General features: G+C 43.5%; 1 protein-coding gene across 3 annotated transcripts in view; it reads right to left on the reverse strand.

Moving 5' to 3' along the window:
- The window catches only part of EXOC4 (exocyst complex component 4), a 585,632-nt gene that overhangs the window by 350,819 nt on the left and 220,375 nt on the right, over positions 1-14,438 (reverse strand). The window lies entirely within an intron of this gene.

Below are 14,438 nucleotides of genomic sequence, written 5' to 3' on the forward strand. Positions count from 1 at the left end.
AAGAATTGAAGTCACCTCTCAGCTATGTTGGCTCTGCGGGACTAACGGGAGTAAAAAGCAATTGTCATTACAGTCAGCTGTTCTGACTCCAAATGCACAAAAGAAACAAAATAGGCTGAATAGCAATTTGCCCTTTTCACTAGTTATTGTTCAGAATGGCCCCTGCATTAAGAAGCCTCAAACACTGATCTCTAAGCTGTTTCTAAAAGACACCAAAGCATCTGAAAGAAGAGAATACCACAATGTAAAACCCATAATCTTACCACAATGTAAAACCCATTTCTTAAATTCTCCCTCCTGTATACCACATCCAGAGGCATCCACAGTGTGTTCTGGACATCTTCTCAACTATGACCCTTCCATCCCACCTGAATGGTGGGCAGTACCATGACCAGCTCTTTACGCCAGCAATCTTGCAGCATGATGGACAGACCCACCTTTACTACTACACCAAATGTATTTATCCATAAAGATACCTACTGCTTCTTTCCAGCCTGCATCTACCTGTCTGAGATTCCTCTGTTGCTTGTCACATCCAGAAGAAGAGAAACAACTGAAAAATCTGGGACCCTGGCAGAGCCATAATCACCACCTACTCTTCCCACACATACTCAGCATCAGGTGCTGCCCAATTACGCTCAACTGTAAACAGGTGTTTGCAGGAAAAAAAGGCTTAACATATAAACCCACTTCTATTTAGGGCTCTTGAATTTTTTTTAAAACACGCCAGAAAAACCAAACTGCACCAGGAAACAGTAGGAAAGAGGAAATGAGATACAAAGTAAACGAAGAAAAGAAAAATCCCCCAAAACTTGCAATCAACACCAGCTGCAAGCCAATTAAACTCAACAGTTTACAGATGTTCACAGGAGAATACTCATTCACAATTTAACCAGATTGACCCACTTTCTTAAAAACTCTCGAGACTTGGTACACAAAGCCTACTTTTCTTTAGGGCTCTCTAAAACATAAAAAAAGGTTAATAGCGCTCCTCCAATTATGTATGCCACTAAGAGTCCCTCCAACCACCACTCTCACTTCCTACCCACTCAATCTAAAACAAGCACATTTAACCTGTTCACTGCTGACCACTGACTGTATTCCACTTCCCCTCTTCCATTCTTCGGCTCGTATCTTACAGAGAAATTCCACTGAAATGCCAAAATTGATTTCATTGTCTTCCCTGGTATCAATCTCAATCATGGTCTCTCCCAGCAGACCAACACACATCACTAATGAGTCTTCCTATTATTAAAACTAATTAGGAAGGTATTTGGTTATGCCACCAGGGCTTTCAACACAAAAAGTTGATGGCTCAGAAAATGAAAGTTAAACGCTCTTATTAAGAGGCATGAAGATTAATAATGGCATGTTAGGCTCCTTTTTTGTTTTGGAGTCCCTGAGTAGCCAGGCTAGTGTGACATCAGAGACTCATGATACATTCAGCGTACCATCCAAAACAACAAACCATCGCTACAGCTGTATGTTCTACAGATTCTTTTCTGTCTTCCTTGCCTAGCTCAGATTGTGCCTGTCAGTTCAGTATCAGAGTTCGAGTTCAATTCTCATTACTGCCTTTTAGAAAGGACATCTAAAAGTGCTCTAAGTAAACCCAATACCTTTCTTGGGTTGTAAAGTGCTCCATTAGTAACAAATAAGTGAAACTTCAGTGGAGAGCACTTTACATTTTCACAGCACTGTATACCCATTAACTAATCATTCTTCACAATGATCTGGTGAGGCACTGCTGGTCATCGCTAACGTTCACGCTCCTTCACAAATCAATGAATGATGGGACAAAAAAGTTAAGTGGCTTGTCTAATGGCAAACAGAGAGCCAATCCTAGAAGCAAAATTAACATTCAGGAATTCATGACTACCAACCCCATGCCTAGCCCACTAAACAACATTACCACTCTAGTGTGATGCTAGTCAATGCTATGCAGAAACCACAAGCAATCCAAAAACAGAAGCAGGTGAAACACTGAGTTTTAAGGAGGATACGTTTTCCTTTAACTTTTTATATTACTGAGCCTTCACGTATGTTAGGAGTCATAGCATGTTGAAATACTTTTACTTATTTATATTTTTAGAAAAGTGTAAGTACATTTAATGCTTGTGAAAGCAACCAATGAACAATGCTGGTCTGAACAAAACATTGTACAGTGCCAACTTCACTTACAGCTGTGCCAACACACCTCAATCCCAATTTACAAAAATACACCATTTCCCTCCTGGGCCTTTCCTATATAGAAACTGCTGCACATGGCAAATTGTGTAGTAGTGTGCTAGATTATTTTAATTAAAAGAGATCTTGAAGACTAATGTGCTATTATGTGGTTTCAAAATAATACATTTTGCTATTAAAATTTTCCATAAATTCCATCAATACAATTGGTCCTTCAAAGGATGCGTGTAGATATTGAAGAATTTAAAGGATGTTAATTATATTACATTCTTGACACCTGAAAGGGTTTGCTTGTTCAGAATTGAGAGTCTAAAAATACTTTTTTTAAAGGGTGGTGCGAGATCTTAGTATCTTCATCATAAGAACGGCCGTACTGGGTCAGATCAAAGGTCCATCTAGTCCTGTATCCTGTCTTCTGACAATGGCCAATGCCAGGTGCTTCAGAGGGAATGGACAGAACAGGTAATCATAGAATCATAGAATATCAGGGTTGGAAAAGACCTTAGGAGGTCATCTAGTCCAACACCCTGCTCAAAGCAAGACCAATCCCCAACTAAATCATCCCAGCCAGGGCTTTGTCAAGCGTGACCTTAAAAACCTCTAAGGAAGGAGATTCCACCATCACCCTAGGTAACCCATTCCAGTGCTTCACCACCCTCCCAGTGAAAAAGTTTTTCCAAATAACCAACCTAAACCTCCCCCACTGCAACTTGAGACCATTACTCCTTGTTCTGTCATCTGCTACCACTGAGAACAGTCTAGATCCATCCTCTTTGGAACCCTCTTTCAGGTAGTTGAAAGCAGCTTTCATTCCTGTGCAAGGGTAGGAATCATTTTTCTAGAGCAGGAGGGTAATGGGAATAGCATACTAATCTGCATAGCTGTAAATAACAAGAGCAACAGTGATCGATGTACTGGAACAATCATCACGTGGAATCTCCATTTTCCACCAGTCTGAGAACAAGAAGCGTTTTTACACAGCAGCACAAAGGGTCAGTTTAGCAATGCATTGAGGGAGAGCACACTAACTGCATTTTTATGAAATGGGAGTGCCCGATACTGCTGAATGAGAATGTGAAACTCCCCTTTACATTCCTTCAAACCCCTTTGTAAAAAGATGCTAGAAATCACTCAGAAATGGAGGGAGAGGTCTCCAGGAAAACCTGGTCTTTCTCCTTCCTCTAATGATTGCTTCACTTTGCAGGTGTTTAACAGAACATGTTCCTCTCCTTCAGGGGAAAAGAGGGAGGGGGAAATGAACCACATGTGCATGGGCGATGCATATAAGAGGTTTGGGGAGGCTAAACCTCCCTGTCATAAGTAGTTAGTTAAGGGTTAAGGTCTACCTGTAAAGGGTTAACACAGACCTGGTGAAACACCTGACCAAAGGACCAATCAGGGAAGAGAATTTGAAAATCCCAGAGAGCGGGAACTTGGGTCTCTGTGTTCTTTGTTCTGTGTTCTTAGCCGTCTGAAACTACACCAGCCCAGACGCTTAACCAAGTCTGCTCATCTTTCTGAACTAATTTCTTCTATTCAAGCTAGTGAGTATTAGAAGTACTGGGTAATTTCATATAAGAATCCTATGTCTGCAATTCTGTGTGTTTGTATTGATTATTTGTAATTTTGCCTGTATTGTTTGTACTGAGGAAAAGGGAGAAATTTCTCCAGGGATTAATAAGATTAGACCCTATGAATGTCTATCTTGGATTCATAGAGATTGTGTATTTTTTCTCTTCTTTTTTTTTTATTCTTTTAATAAACTCTTTTAAGTTCAGGACTTGGTTAAGTTCCTTACCTGTGGATTCAGGGGAAGGAAGCTAGGCGCCACTCTGTGGAGACAAGGGTTGTCTCCAAGCAGAGAAAGCAGGGAAGGGAGAGGGAAGGAAACGAATCTTCCTCCCTCTGTGCTTGGATCTGTGCTTCCCCGGGAAAGTCTCTGGAAGGAGGAGAGGGAGGGGGGAAGTGGGCTGCTTCCCTGTGTGTAGAGATTCAAGGAGTTGGAATCAAGGTATCTCTCTCTCCGGAGCAGGCTGGAGAGAGGGAAGAGAAGGGAGGGGGAAGGTTCCTCCTCTGTGAGTGGATCTGTGTTCCCAGGGAGTGTCTTTGAAGGGAGACAGGGGGGGACAGACGGGTGTCTCGATTCACCGAAATAATCGAGTGGTGGCAGCGAGAAGGAACCCTACCCTAAGGGTTAGGGTGGTGGCAGAATACCTGCGGGTCCCCATCTTTGAACCCACAAGCTCAAAGTGGGGGTGAGATCCCAGGACACTCCCCAAAATAATTTGCCTGAAACATCAGGGGGGAAAAAGGCTGGCCATGCAGAGGACAAATGTTGGATGCTGGTCACCTCCCTTTGGAGGCTAATCATTTGCATTGCTTTTCACTTCCCAGTGGCTCCCAGCTGCAGGAGGGCATCTCTTCCCCTTCTTCCCCCACAGCCTGCTGCCTGCCCCCGGCCTTGTCACCCCTCTGCTCATGGGCTCTGGCTGCCTTCTTGCTCCAGAGGGAGGCTGGATTAACCTTTTGTGGGCCTGGCGCCAAACATATTTGTGGGTCCCCCTGGAGGCAATGGAGCATGACGCGGGGAGGTCAGTCCCCGGAGTGAGGGACCAACCAGAGGCAATGGGGCATGGCATGGTATGGCAGGGGCAGCCCTGCTCCACCCAATGCAAAGGTACTATTTACAAACCAGCAGTTGCCAGACACACAATGGCCTGCCTGGCCCTGTGCTGTCAGCATGACCCGCTCCCCCAAGCCCTGCCGCACAGAGTGGGAGGCAGTGCTGAGAAAAGATGAGCATCGGACCTCTCCTATGCTCCCCCTTGACACACACAAGAGGAAATTCTGTTTGATACGGTTTGCTTACCTTTACAAGTCTTGCTCCTCCTGGGGAGATTTGGAAAAGCTCCCTGCTTGCAGGTGTTGGTTTAAGGAAACAGGGAACGTCCCTCCTGCCTTATCGCCTCCTTCCCCGCCCCCGAACAACAGCCAGTATCCCAGCAGTGACCCACGGAGATAAGTTAAACCACCAGAAGAGAGCAGGAGGGCTCCTGGGTCCCGCATTAGCCAGGGAAAGGTCTTATGTACTGCGGTGAGTCATGCAGTAGGTATCCTGCATTGTAGGGGTATGGAGAGAGGGGCATGCAGTCCGCCTGACATTTGGGCAGTGCTGCACCTGTGCTGGCTGGTGCCCAGTAAGCTGCTGCCAGCTCTCCCAGGGCTTCCAAATGCCCGCCCAGTGGCCTTCGCCGCCAGCAGTACCATCCCGTGTGTGCCTAGGAGCCCTGCGGCCTGCCCAGGCAATTTAAAAGGGCCCGGGGCTCCCAGCCATCACTACCAGAGCAGCGATGGCAACCGGGACCCCCCAGGCCCTTTTAAATTGCCCAGGCCCTATGGCAATTGCCCCCTTCCTCCCCTTCTCCCCCACTCTCGTCGGCAGGCCTGGGTACGGATTTGGGGAGAGTAGCTCCTGCTACCACTACTGTAACTACACTACTATTTTTAGCATGCAACCTCAGATGTGACTTAGCGCAAGTATGCCTGTGTGAACCGGGAATCACTTCCATAGCTCGTAGTGTAGAGACACCCTTAAAGCACTTTTGGAAGGTGCTCAGATACTACGGTGAGGAGAATGATATAAAGGAGAAGAGTAGAATAAAATGTGAAACAGATTACACACTACAAAATTATCCTAATCCTGCAACTGCTCTGAGATCAACTTCCCTTTAGGAGAGTCTATACGCCTTAATCCCATTTATACCGCGACATGTATTTTCATGTTGCGAAACGTCAGCTACAATAAAACGAGATAGTGAAAAAATTGACTATTATCCACATGATTTAAAACTCCATTTAGCTTTGAGAGCTTCACAGTAATTAATACAGAAAGAACACTTCTCTCTCCTCCCTATACCTCTCCCAAATAGCGCACCCACCATTCCCCCAGTATGGGAAATTTACATCACACATTTTATTTTCATATGGTTACTTTTATTCACCACAAAAACATGCTTGAGATTTGAAAATCATTTAACTGGAAAAAATAATTTGTACGGTCCTAACAGGATTTTCCTCTTTATTTGTGGAACAACTATGAAACTGATGTTTGTGCCAATGACCCATCATATGAAATATCAACTTTGTTCCTGATTTGCACAATAATCTACCCAAGACCTTACACTGACAGAATAGCTACTCCTGACTGCTGTTAGGGTGAGCAATTTACTTTACTTCTTTTGTTTGTTTTCATTATTTGTATTCAATCAGCACCTAAATGCTTCGATCTAGGATTAAGGCCCCATTGTGCTAGGCTCTGTAGAAATATGAAATAAAAGACAGCCCCCTATCCTATGTAGTTTACAATCAAGATGCAACAAACAAATGGGGCGAGGTAGTATGAGGTAACAGTGAAATATGCAGGTTTTGCACTGTAAATAGTAGGCATATCTGACCAACTGCCCACCCATTGTCAACAGATAAGTTTTGTAGGCATCACAACAGAGATGACTCTTAACTAGGAATTTTTGTTTGGTTTCCCAACTGATCTGAAATGAAGCCTGCTTGACTCTACCCAAAGGAGCAAACCAATTCTATTCTAATCAAGTTCTTATACCATGTCCATCACCATGATATTTAAGTGCCTAGCAGCAGAATGTGGAGATGCCATTTAAGAAGGGCAGCTTTCTATAAAGGCGGCAAGGAAATCTTTCTAGCGCGCACATACACCTGAACTTTGAGAATCAAGAGACAACTTCACAGTCCATCTGAAAGCCTTAGATCACAGTTTGAGGAGCCCTGATTTGAAAGGACTTGTGTTACATTCTTTATCCCCCAAACATAGATTTTAAAAAAAAAAAACACTTGTATAAAACCTTGATAGAATTGCTGTAATTACGCCTATAAAAATTTCAAATGACAACAGTTTCATTTGGATCTAAAGTTTCCTTTAGATAGGGTAACCATACAGCAAGTGTGAAAAATCGGGACAGGGGATGGGGTGCCTATATAAGAAAAAGCCCCAAATATCAGGACTGTCCCTATAAAATCGGGACACCTGGTCACCCTACCTTTAGAATCAGGAACCCCAGTGCCCCTAGAGTATGCAAACCAGAAACTGAAACTGAACCAAAAAAAAAGTGAAATTGACAAGACTATTTTTACCGTGCAAAGGGTCTGAAATACTCATCAATTCCAAGCCCAGAAGGAATTATTGTGATAATCTAATCTGATCTCCTGTATAACACAGGCCATAGGATATTTATATATTTATATCCCAAAAATATAAACAAAGAGCCTGAATGGCAAAATCTAAATTTCTAAATTCATTCCATTTTAAATAATCTTATGCCCATATCCTGCAAACAATTAAGTATGTGCTTAACTTTGGGCATGTAGCTAGTCTTAATTACTTCAACTGGCTTATTGATATGCATCAGTTTTTGCAGAACTGGGGCATCAGATATTAGGGGGGAAATATATTTTATATAAGATTTAATATTGTTGCTTTAAGATCAAGAGGAAATCTTTATAAATCATGGGGGGAGAAGGGGGAAGATATGGCCTTTCCCACTTGCAACAAGAAAAAATAAAGATGTTAATAACCTTATGAAATCCAACAGACTTTTATTCAATTCTCTTACATCACATTTGTCTGTTAAGTACACTGCTAAGACTTAGAATGTGTGGATTTACATTTTTTAATTATGTCAGAAAGACTTCAGCTAACAACTTTTTATCCAAAACCAAGACAGATCAAATTATTAAAGTATTTTTTCTTTTTTCCCTATCTTTATTTAGTGTCTTTTTTTTAAAAAAAACACAGGCCCCCTTCCCCTCTTTTCTTTATATAACCTCAGTGCTAAAACAGAAAGATCACTTTCCATAGAATGGCCACTTTCTATTCTTGCTAAGAATACCTGGCCACTTAAAAAACAAAAAAAAAAGACTTGAAATGTAGGCTCATTGTAGACCGGACTTATTGGACTATTGTTTCAGAGGAATATGAGGTTGCAGCTACTACTTCATGAAAAAAATACATAACACCTCCTAATCTTTAAAAAAGGGGTGCAAAAAGCAGGAAGAAAAAGCATCTGTGAAAGTAAGAAGAATTAACTCTAGATATGTATGGAAATTCCATTTAGGATAAGAATCAGTGACAGGAAACAGCCAGGAGGGACTATTTGTACTGAAATACAAGCCATTAACTTGAGCCAAGCTAACAGCAAATGACTGCACTGGCAACTGCTGGCTGCAGATAATTAGTTTAGAACCTATTTTAACATGAATATTTTATCACGCAGCACAAAACTCGTTATGGAGAAGAATTAGAGAGCCAGGATGTCTGGAAGCACTGGAGAGGTGATCTGTCAGGTCCCAATAAAGAGCCTTCCAGGAGAAAGCAAGTTTAGTGATTCAGCAAGGCTGGATTTCATTAAAGCTACAATAATCTATTAAGAACATATCTGGGTGGCAAGTTAAAGAGTACAGGTAGCTGGTTGTATTTTAATGACTTAACTATGGGCAGCTGCAGACAAGAACAATAGAGTTTGTGCAAAATCACCTCAGTCAGTATTATTTTTTCAGAGATGCAATGTTCACTTTCATCATGAGCAATTTGGAATTTTCAGTAAATTCTCTTTCAAATGCAACAATCTGCCCATTCCTTCAATTGGATCTAGTGCTTATTAAAATATGTCCCTCAACAAAGTGAGGGAGTCTGATTAGTCCAGAGGTACTATGTGAGAGGAACAGCAGAAAGGGGGTCAAAATGCAGATTTGCTTTACTGGCCAAAGAAAGACAGCAAAAGAAGTCAATATTATGCAGCATGCAGTTTACTGAAAAGACAGAAAATTAATGCAGGTCACACAGGATAGGACATTACTTACCTGTAGCTGGAGGTTCTTCAAGATGTATGTATTCCACTGATGGTTTAAGCATGCGCATCATGCATACGGAGCTGGAGATTTTTCAACTAGTAGTGTCCGTTGGTCCATACATGCGCCCTTGGCTCACCTTATCCTTTAATTCAAGGTGATCAAGGGCAGGGCAGACAGACCATGTCTCCAGTTCCTTCTCCTATGCGAAATCAAGAGATTCACAGCAAAGGGAAAGGAGGGCAGGAAGTGGAATACAGAAAGGACCACACATCTCGAAGAACCTCCAGTTACGAGCAAGTAACCTCCTCTTCTTTGAGTGATGGTCCCTATAGTAGTCCACTGAGGGTGATTAAAAAGAGGTACCTAAGTCTTAACATAAGAACGGCCGTACCGGGTCAGACCAAAGGTCCATCTAGCCCAGTATCTGTCTACCAACAGTGGCCAATGCCAGGTGCCCCAGAGGGAGTGAACCTAATAGGCAATGAAGGTGCGAGGATGATAGAATGGTTGAGCGGAGGACAGCCTCACTGAATGAGGCATCCGTCGCAAAGTCCTGCACTAAGGTGTAATACGTGGCAAATGTATACACTGAACGCCAGGTGGCAGCTCTACATATATCCCAAAGCGGCAAATAATGGAGGGTGGCCATGGGCAAAGCCTGGGATTTCATAGAATGGGCCCTCACTGATAACTGATAGCCTAGTGTAATGCACTCTGAAATTCACTTGGAAATTATCTGTGTGGAGATCACCTGCTCCTTAACTCTCTCGGCTATTGCAATAAAAAAATCTAGACGATTTCCTGATTGGTCTTGTCCTGTGCAGGTAGAAGGCCAAAGGGAAACACCCTTCCTGTTGGGCTCAGAAGGCGAAGCGGTTCCATTTGGCCTGCTAGGAATGCCTAGTGGACTCCTTCAGGCTGCTCAACAGGATGTCTTGCACTTCTGATGAACACGCCCGTTCTAGAGAAGAGGCCCCATCCAAATACCATGCTCTGAGGTGAAGCATCTGCAGATCAGGATGTCTGATCTTGCAGTTGTGTTGCATTAGTAGCTCAGGGAAAGTGGGGATGGTAAATGGAGGGCAAGCTGACAGGCGGAGACGGTTGGGAAACCAGAACAGGGGGTGGACAGGATAACCGTTGCTCTCTCCCTCCTGATCCTGTGGAGTACTCGTGGTAGGAGTGGTAAAGGGGAGAAGACATAGTTCATCTGGTCTCACCAGACGATAATGAGCGTATTGCCTTGTCAATGAGGACCAATACCCTCCCCCAGAGCAGTATGTGCTGCACTTGTTGGGGGGGGGGGGGAAAGAAGCCTCCGGTCTGAGTCCCACGTTGGTTGAAGATGTCGCTTACTATGGTGTTGTGCAGTTCTCACTCAAACAGTCACAAATCCTCTGCTGAGCAAATATGCAATCGTCTTCTGAGTCCCCGGAAGGAAGGCTGAAGATAACAGGATCTTGTGGACAATGCACCAATTCCATAGACTGACTGCCCTCGCACCCAGAGCGGTTGACTTTGTGCCCCCTTGTCTGCTAAAAATTTACAGTCCCAGTATTCAGCAGCCAGCTCCCAGTCCCCTCAACGCTGGTAGATGGAGTTTATCTTCATTATTCACTTGTTATAAAGAACTGGAAATTGGAATAAACACCTGCTTATCTTTGTCAGCTCCAACAACATTTCAGCTTAGGTATCCTTCATAACTGTGGATAATGGTTTGGGGTGTTCCTCTTTCTAGCCAAGGTGCATCCCTAATCTAAAGCAGATACTTCTGTGGGAAACCCATTCACTGGAAAGCATCAAGAAACAAAACAGCAGTGGTTTTTTTAAATTGTGCTTAAGAGGATTGTGTCTTGGTGCTTCAGACCTCAGTGATAACAGTAGTTAAAACATGTCTTAGCAGTGATCACCTTGTTCCAGCCATTCACCTGTTTCCATATTATTCTGTGTGCTACATTTTAATGAACAAAAACACATGCTTTTTACCACTCCTGTGTTCAAGTGCATGACACAATAGAATCAAAGCCACACAAGGTCAGATATCAGTGGTAAAAGAAAGCAAGTGTTGCAAAAGACTGGGGGGGGGGGGGTGTTCTTCAAAAATACTACCCACCAGAGCTATGGCAACTAGGATTTTAGTTGCCTGTGTGATCATGGGATTCAAGAAGCCTTACAGCCATACCCACAATTTTGCCTACCTCTAAGCAGGGAAATTAGGCCCTGCTCATTTCTTCTGCTCTTCCTCAAAACTTTGGCCCATTAGCTGACCAGACAGATCACAGAGGGAGCTGCTCCCAGCTTCCATAATCCAGGTACTAGTTTTACTGGTCAGAAAGACAAATGGAGGTAAATGCTCAGTGGGCCGGATTACTCCTCTTGCCCACCATATTGCTGCAGCTGGGGAGGAAGGTACAATGGGAAGCCCCTGCTTCAGACTTCAGAGCTCAGAACATTCTGCTCCTCGCCTCCACTTTAATGCAGCAGCTGGAGAAATAAGCCAAAAAAATCAGTGGATGCCATGATGTCAGAATTAAGGAAGTTTTATCAAGACTGATTCATGTAATCTCATCAACCTCCGTAATGAACATGGGAGACTCTAATGCTTACAAGGAATAAAAACATTGGGAAGGAAGTGGTGGGAAGGAATAGGATACAGTTCTAACAGCAATGGCTTCCACCTATTCACTGTGGCCCAGATAAGCCTTAACACCGGGAAATCACAACGAGACACCCAGGGGACAAGGAAAGTTCCACAAAGACGTCATGACAATTTACCACCCCAGATGCAAAACCTACCCACATTTTTAGTAATAAAGAAAAGTGAACGACATTCCACCTGCCTGGGCAAGATTGGAGAGACAAGGTGGGTGGGGTAATATATTTTATTGGACCAACTTCTGTTGGTGAAAGAGACAAGCTTTTGAGCTACACAGAGCTCTTCTTCAGGGTGAGATTGGGTAGGTGGAATTTACTAAGTGTGCCCTAACCCCTGCAATAGCCCCTCCCCTCATTAAGAGTTTACTGACAGCATAGCAAGTGTTCCTAAAGGCTGTATGGAACTACCACCAGCTTCTGAGCAGGGGCTACAATCAAGTCAATGGAGCTGTGCCCATTGGACCAGCGATTAATTTGAACAGAGCCTCCACACTACAAAACATCATTATCATCAACATCCATCATGCAGCTGTCAAATGGCAGCCACAAGGAGTGCTTCAAAAGACACTCTGAAGGAAATACCCAGGTATGCTGTCCCCATGCCATCATACTGTTAGCTCAGGGAGGAGATCTTCGGAGAGCAGCAAGATACCAAGCCACCATCATTAACAGGACAGACAAATAGCTGGCATGAGCAGCGTACACACACGCACACACACACCCAATGCCAAGCAGGGATGCAAACCAAAAGGAACCCTGACTGGTTCTGAAAAGACAAACGTCCCTGTGCAGCTGTTCACAGTATTGGACACACCATGACTAACGGACTTGATTCACGCCCGCTGCCACTAACAGCTCCCCCCACACCAATGGGGAAGGCTGCACACCTGAGAGGATTCACGCTGAGGGAACAGCAGATGGCAGCTTTACTTGATTATTATTTTTATTACCATAGCGCCTATGAGCGCCAGTAACGGACCAGGATCCCATTGTGCTAGGCACGGTACAAAAACACAGAACAAAATGATGACCCTTACCCCAAAGAACTTACAATCTAAGACAAATATAAGACAAGAGACTACAGATGGAGACAGACAAATGGGGGAGTACAAGGAAATAATGAGATGATATCGGTCAAGGTGGTAGGAAGTAGTCTCCACTGTAGGAGCCCTGCTGGCAGAGGCTGTTTGAGGGATGAATTGAACCAGCTGGTGAGGACGCTGTGCACTGGCTACAGCATCCTCACCAGCCATTTCTTACTGACATTTGGAAAACCTCTGGCTGGCAGGCAGAGTGGGGATTGTAGTTTTTCTGTGACCCCCCTTTTGGGTGGCTTTTCTGCTAACGGGAGCTAGCACATCAGTTGGGCAAATGGAATCCAGCAGAGTGCACTGTGCGTGTGCATCTCCACGCTACCCAGCTGCTCAGAACACTCTCTCTGCCTTGGCACTTACTTTTCAAAACCCTCTCCTACAAATAACATGTGATGTAGCTAAATGGCTGCATGCCACGCAAAGGAACAACACAGCCCATGCATCTGGGAGGAAAAAAAAGGGGATGAAAAATTACATTTAAAAAAACTGCATTTTCTCCTCATTTTTTAAATCAAGGCTCCCTTAATGGCATAAAGCTACTGCAAATAGCATGCAGCTCGAATGTGAGCAGCTTTATTGCTTTTCTTTTTATTCAATCAAAAAGCGGAATGTCATTCACAATATCATTATTCCTGAATCACGAAGACATTTAAATGGATTATCATTGATATTACTTCTAAAGATACCCGAAATGAGTTAACTCCATCTTCTCACGGAAACTCAGTCAAAACAAAAATGAGTTTCCCTCACTTCAGAGACAAAGAAGTGCATGGAACCCACCCCACCACTGCTATCACGGTGTTAGAAACACTCATTTGTATATTACTAATGTGCTCATTAAATAAACTTGTTTTATCTCCTTCAGTAATTACTGTAATAACAGTAACTCACATAAAACTTCAGCACTTTAGCACTGCCATCTTATTTCCATTACCATATTTATTTTGCTTTACCTCTCAAGCAAATTCAGTGGTTGAAAATCAGCTTGACTACAGGTGGTATAAAACTAGAAAAAAAAAAGGGTAATAATTGGAGATATACCAATCTCCTAGAACTGGAAGGGACCTTGAAAGGTCATTAAGTGCAGCCCCCTGCCTTCACTAGCAGGACCAATTTTTGCCCCAGATTCCTAAGTGGCCTCAAGGATTGAACTCACAACCCTGGGTTTAGCAGGCCAATGCTCAAACCACTGAGCTATCCCTCCCCGTAAGGTCACCATATGGAGATCCGTATGCTTTGGCTGGGTATCAGCATATGACAAAATACTGGGATGTGATTTCAGAACAACTGGCTGTCTCACTGTATTAATTCCCTCTGTCTGACCTCAACCGCTTAAATTTTAGTCCTAGCACTCTCATGATATTAGACTTTTAAAATACTGTACAATGTAGGCCATCAAATGCTTAGGCGCCAACTTCCACTCTCCCCCTGCCGTGTGAAAGTTTCAGAGCTGGACAGATAACGAAAGAGCCAAAGCACACCAGTTTTTAATTTATTGTTAGTAATCACTGATACAGCACCTGGAAGAACAATACATGGCCTAGTGGACACAGGGCTTCCTGCAGTGTGCTGTCCCACTGAAGTCAATAGAACTACGTACCTCAGTAAGAACCACTTCCACTA

This window comes from Mauremys mutica, chromosome 1 (genome assembly GCF_020497125.1).
Source record: "Mauremys mutica isolate MM-2020 ecotype Southern chromosome 1, ASM2049712v1, whole genome shotgun sequence".
Lineage (NCBI taxonomy): Eukaryota > Metazoa > Chordata > Testudines > Geoemydidae > Mauremys > Mauremys mutica.